This window comes from Porites lutea, chromosome 4, assembly GCF_958299795.1.
Source record: "Porites lutea chromosome 4, jaPorLute2.1, whole genome shotgun sequence".
Taxonomy (NCBI): Eukaryota; Metazoa; Cnidaria; class Anthozoa; order Scleractinia; family Poritidae; genus Porites; species Porites lutea.
In genome coordinates, this window is record NC_133204.1 from 8,279,318 (window position 1) to 8,285,780 (window position 6,463).

Here is a 6,463-nt window from a genome sequence, read left to right on the forward strand (position 1 = left end):
TGCAAACCGGAAATCCTATTTTCTTTCTGTAATTTCAGGCTACAGTGTTAAATAGATAAATTCGTTTCATAACAATATCAATAAACAGTTTCATATGTTTGTGTCTGTACGTCTAGAAGTCAAACTTGTTGGTCGTATAATGCCAAAATTTGAGTATAATTTGAAAGTGTTGAATACCTCCTCCTTCCACTTAATATCACCTAATCGTCTTTCGCCGTTTCGTTTGCAAAAGCTTAACACTTCTTAACCTCAATTTTTACATATGTTAAAGGGGGATAAATTTTATATAACATAACAGAAAATTAGATTGATATATATTGATATAGTGGCGTTGTACTTCTTCAAACTTTGCTTCTCGGGTGCAACGCGCCATGGCGATTCGCGCAATGCGTTGCAAATCCGGCAACCGCATGTGAACAAAATTTATTGAGGTTAGTTGTAAGGTTTTTTCTCAGTTTTTCTCTCTAAAACTAAACAAGGTAAACAGTAAAAACTGAGGGGAAACTAATTTTGAAGTTTCGAACAAACAGAAAGACGTATGAGATGTTTTTTTCAAAATTAAAAAGAAGGATGATGGTGATTGAAATTAGCATAATTTCACCTTGCGCGAGCTGCACGCATTTATAAAATAATGAAACACGATCTGCTGTCATTTAGTTTTGCCTTGGATGACATGGATGAGATTTTCCTTCGTGTTTTAGACAGTACCTAGTTGTTTTTGTTTTGAAATAACATCGACATTGGTGAGTAGCAGAACGAAAATATAATTCAGTGGTAGAGTCATGGAAGTAATAAAAGAAACCCTTTGAAAGAGATGTTTGTCTACTCCAACTAAACCTCCCGCAAAAAATAGCAACATTTGCCTCTCGGAGACAGCGTACCAGCACAAAGGAACGAGAAAGAAGTGCAAGAAAATAAATCAAGCTGCCATAATTCAGTGACAGCGGCAGTACCTAATGTACAAACCACATCGCAACATCGCAAGCCCTGACCAAAGTCGAAAACAAGCAACATTTCTAAGCAGAGTCCCAGTCCACTGCATCACACCTTTTTGCTCGGATGCGCTCGTTTCACCGCCCAACCTTTATCCGCCCTGTTTTAAAGCGTTTTTGGCGAGTTAGCGCTATTTTGGTGTTCCACTACTAGTGACAAACATAACATTTTTTCTCTCTTTTAAGAAAAACCGTTTACATCCCATACAAGCCTTTGTAAATAACCGTTTGTAACACAACACCGCTCGCAAGCAAGTGTCACGTCGGCGTTCATGTAATGAGCTTGGGCCGCCTGTGAATTGGTACGGCGACAAAGCGTAATTATAATTTGCGGGTTCAATGCTTTACGTTACCAAGCAATTTTCGTTCTCCGTCTAAGTAGCATTATTTTAATAACCGCCATAAATTAACTCTGACGTAATGTTAAACGGCAGATATTAAGTTAAACCAATGCCAAAAAAGTTAATGTAAATGATTTAGGAAGCACGGTAGGAAATGCAGGCCAAATCTGTACAAATTTGTAATGGTAACAAGACTGAGTGGAGTCCAATTTGGTCTGTAATCATACGAGTGATTAACAGGGGCGGATCCAGGATTTTTCTTAGGAGGGGGTGCACCACTAACTGACTGATGACGTAAAAAATTTTAAAAGCGAATACGAAGAGGGCTTTTGACTGGGAAATAACATAATGTGAACTGCTGAGAATACTTATCAAACGATAGAGCAGATTTTGAATGTCTGTCAAGCGACTGCACAGTGTTAATTAGAAAGCGGCCGCAGGTCATCCCAGGGGGGGGGGGTGCGCACCCCCTGCACCCTCCCCCTGGATCCGCCCCTGATTAACAAAATCGGACGACCGCGTAGCGGGAGTCCGATTTGTTTAATCACGAGTATGATTACAGACCGAATTCAGGGGCACCCAACGAGGATAGCACGAGGAATAGCATTGTTGAACGTATTTTAGTATTCAAACGGTAGATATAAGCATATTTTTATCCCCTAAGAACTTTTCATCTGTTCGGATTTCCTAGTTGGAAGTCTAGTGATCCGAAAATTATAGGGATAAAAACTTACCTTCTCGAAAATTTCAGCCGGGAAAAGGCCCCCGAAACTTCTGGGTGGCCTTTTTTAGGGTCAAAATCCGTTAAAAATGGGTAATTATACCATTTTGTAGATGTTCGAAAATCCTAGGAGAGGCAGGCAAGCAAGAAATTTTACAACAAATGCACCGAAAATTCTAGATCTCAAATCGTCTTCCGAACAGATATTTTCCCGAAAATTGCCGTTGGGTGCCCTTGCGGATTGGACGACACGAAGTTCTGTTACCAATTAATCATAACTTTAACAAAATTTGTGTTATATTAGGCTCTTTTTTTTAAATCAAAACACAAGAAATTCCGAGAATTTTTTTGCTACCAGTGAAAAAAAAGCCATTTAAGGTGACTCGACCCAGTTTTTTTGGGGGGGGGTACCATCCTACTATGAAGCTCTCTGGTATCCCCACCTTTACTTTTATCGTAAGTCTAACACATAGAATGGATAACATATAGATCAATCTACAATATAACATAAAATTTTTGGCGATCGGAGTAAATGTCACGTGGTTATAATGCCACGCCCCTTTGAGGTCTGAGTCGAAAATCTGCTGTTGCAGGCATTTTTTCGTGAAAATCTCTCGGCTACACATAGCGCGCATTAGTGCCTTGCGCTGAACAGAGTTTCACCAAAATCGCAAAGACCCAATTCGAGAAATTCAGTGGTTTCCAAATTTAGGTCATAATTTATGCGAAAATGATAAGCAAACTTTACACGGATTATATCTAATAAACTATGAGATTCATCTCTTTATTTTGGGCATCGTTATAACAGATGGGTCCTTGCAAGTCAGCAAAACGCTTTAGGGCCTTGTAAATGCGCGCGATTTCGAGCAAAGCAAACATATAGAAATTATAGTTTTCGCTATTTGTTGACGTTTGTCAGCGTTTAAGAGTCTTTCTCACGAAAAAAGCATTTTCTTAAAAATTCGTAGTTTTTTTTCCTTCAAATTTTTTCAGGGTCACAATTGATTAACTAACTACCCGGACTCTGAATTTCATGGTCATTGAAAAACTGTGACATTATCTTCTATAAGCCCAAACTTGAGTAAACATTGAAGATTTTTAGCGTTTTGGCTGAGTTTGTGCTTTGGGAGTTGTCTATTGTTTCTAGTCTGTCATTATACAGCATTCTTGTTCAGCACGCGTGCAATGACCGCGCTTGGCTGACTTCCGAATGCTCACCGAGATTTGATAATTTTGGTACAGTGAGACAGGCCATTGCGTGATACATAGAGGTTTAACTCAAAATTTTTAATCAATTCTCGTGCTTCTTGTGCCTTTGCAAAAAAATCAAGAAGTGCTACACACTAAATCTACTTACTATTAAAAAAATATCATTTTTTCATAGGTTTAATGCAAGCCAATAATTAAACCAACTCGTGACGGGAATATCTCGGTGAGCATTCGGAAGTCAGCCAAGCGCGGTCATTGCACGCGTGCTGAACAAGAATGCTGAAAAATGACAGACTAGAAACAATAGACAACTCCCAAAGGGGTGTCTGTAAAACGCGGACCGGATACCTGCGGATGGCGGATGCGGATGGGAAAATGCGGATGGTAAAAAAAATGCGGATAACAAAAAAGTAAGAAGAAAAAAAACGAGAAATGCGTATAACAAAACAAACAAACAAACAAACAAACAATTAGGGAAAGAAATCTTTCTTTCAAGTAGCTGTCACATGGTTGGACCCTTCACTTACATACAGAACGTGATGCTAATAGTTGGCACAGTTTTGTACCCTGTAATTCCTTTTATTAATGTCTCCGTTCCTCCTCCTTAAATGCACACATACTTGGGGCACTTTGAGTGTTTAGCTTAAGGCTTGCAGGCAAGGTAAACAGCTCAAAAAATCGGCTAACAAAGGTTTGCTTATTTTGCATTGGCCCCGTTTAATATTCTTTTCTTTACCCAATAAGGAGCCAGTGGTCCCTGCAATCACGGGTCAGAATGCAGAATATTACCGGACCAGCATCCTAAAGCGGTGCAATTCACGAACAGTCTGTCTTCACTTTCGGGAGTGATCGCTATTTTTTTAAACATTACTTTATTCGGAATTTCATGGTTATCACGCTAAGACGGGGAGGCATGGGTGTTAGTACTTGCCAAACAAACGACAAACAATTTTTAATATAAAATCATTCTGACCTGTAGTTCTCATTTCTTTGCTTTCACTGGATATAGTGTACTCAACTTACAGAAAGAATATTCTCAGGCCAATCAAATCAAGACTTATTTGTTTGAGCGGCTCAAGACCGAAAAAATTGCAGCATCAACCCGACCAGAAAAAAGGCCGAACGTCAAAACGTAACTTTCAGATTTGGCAGATGCCAATCAACTACGCCTATCGTGTGGATTTATTTTCTACAAGTTCTACCCTTTGGGAATTTATAAGTGCACGAATAATGAGTTCGAATTTTTAAAATTGCAAAATACACTGCAGATTGAAAAGAAAAAACAGACTTCTAGATCAATCGCAAAAGTTATTTCCCGAAATGGTGTAAGAAAAAAAATCACCTAATCTGCAAAATTAAACTCCCGCAAAAAAGTGTCACTTGGAAACGCATTAATGAAGGCTACTTTCTGTTTCATTTGTTTTTTTTTTCTAATTTTTCTGCTAGCAAAATAGTTTCCAAAACATATCCTCAGTGAGTTTTTAGAACGTCTGTATCGAGCAACTTAAAACTCGTTTTTAAAGGCGTGAAGGGCAGAATTCGGAATCGAAAATAATTTATATAATATTCGAATTATTTGGCCCGCTCCCGTCTATCTGCGAAACAGCAACCAAACATACTTTTCTACATGGAAAGATGTTTACATGTAATTATTACAAATCAGAAAAAAAAAAACAATCTGCTTTTTAACAAGAATTTATAATTTTTTTAGCCATGTCTACACCAGATCAGCATTTTTTATATGTTGATGGACGCTTTTCGTAGAACTGTGAAAATGGAACGAAGGCCAGAAAAATGACTCTGTTGAGGGTGCGGCATATTGCTTGAAAATGAATTTCTGCAGAAAAACCCTTACTAAACAAGACCGATTCACAACGACCGAGAGGAAATTGTGTAACAGAAGACCACTAGTGTAACAGTAGCTTAGCTTTTGATCTCAAAAACGGGCTTCTGCAGGTGTCTGCAGTTCACAATCACTCTCTAAACTGTCTGCTATGGCAGAGTCGACCAGAGTCAAGGCAGAGCCAAAGTTGATTTGTATTATGAACCCGTTTGAAGATCAGGCTCCTTTGTGAGGAGACATGGCGATTTAGCGGAGGCGAGCGTGAAATAGGCGAAGCAAAGCACGCCGATTTTTTCGCGTAGTTCACCCATTTTCTTTTTTGTTGTTGTTGTCCGAACAACGTTATACATGTGTTTTGTTAAGAAATGTTTTAGTGACACAATTTATATATCCTAATTTGTGGTTTTTTGTTTTTGTTATTGTTCACAATTTTTTCTATCCTCATTTTCCCATCCGCATCCGCCATCCGCAGGTATCCACTCCTCGTTTTGCGGACACCTCCTTTGCCAGCCGATTTTTTGAGCTGTTTACCTTGCCTGCAAGCCTTAAGCTAAACACTCAAAGGAGAAGTGCACCAGGTATGTGTGCATTTAAGGAGGAGGAACGGAGCGTCCTTATTTCTTTGACATTAATAAAAAGAATTACAGGGTACAAAACTGTGCCAACTATTGGCATCACGTTCTGTATGTAAGTGAAGGGTCCAACCATGTGACAGCGACTTGAAAGAAAGATTTCTTTCCTTTCTTTGTTTTTTGATTTATTTATTTATTTTTTTGCCATCCGCATTTTTTCCATCCGCATTTTTCTCTCCGCATTTTCCCATCCGCATCCGCCATCCGCAGCTATCCGGTCCGCGTTTTACAGACACCCCTCCCAAAGCACAAACTCAGCCAAAACGCTAAAAATCTTCAATGTTTACTCAAGTTTGGGCTTATAGAAGATAATGTCACAGTTTTTCAATGACCATGAAATTCAGAGTCCGGGTAGTTAGTTAATCAATCGTGGCCCTGAAAAAATTTGAAGGAAAAAAAACTACGAATTTTTAAGAAAATGCTTTTTTTGTGAGAAAGACTCTTAAACGCTGACAAACGTCAACAAATAGCGAAAACTATAATTTCTATATGTTTGCTTTGCTCGAAATCGCGCGCATTTACAAGGCCCTAAAGCGTTTTGCTGACTTGCAAGGACCCATCTGTTATAACGATGCCCAAAATAAAGAGATGAATCTCATAGTTTATTAGATATAATCCGTGTAAAGTTTGCTTATCATTTTCGCACAAATTATGACCTAAATTTGGAAACCACTGAATTTCTCGAATTGGGTCTTTGCGATTTTGGTGAAACTCTGTTCAGCGCA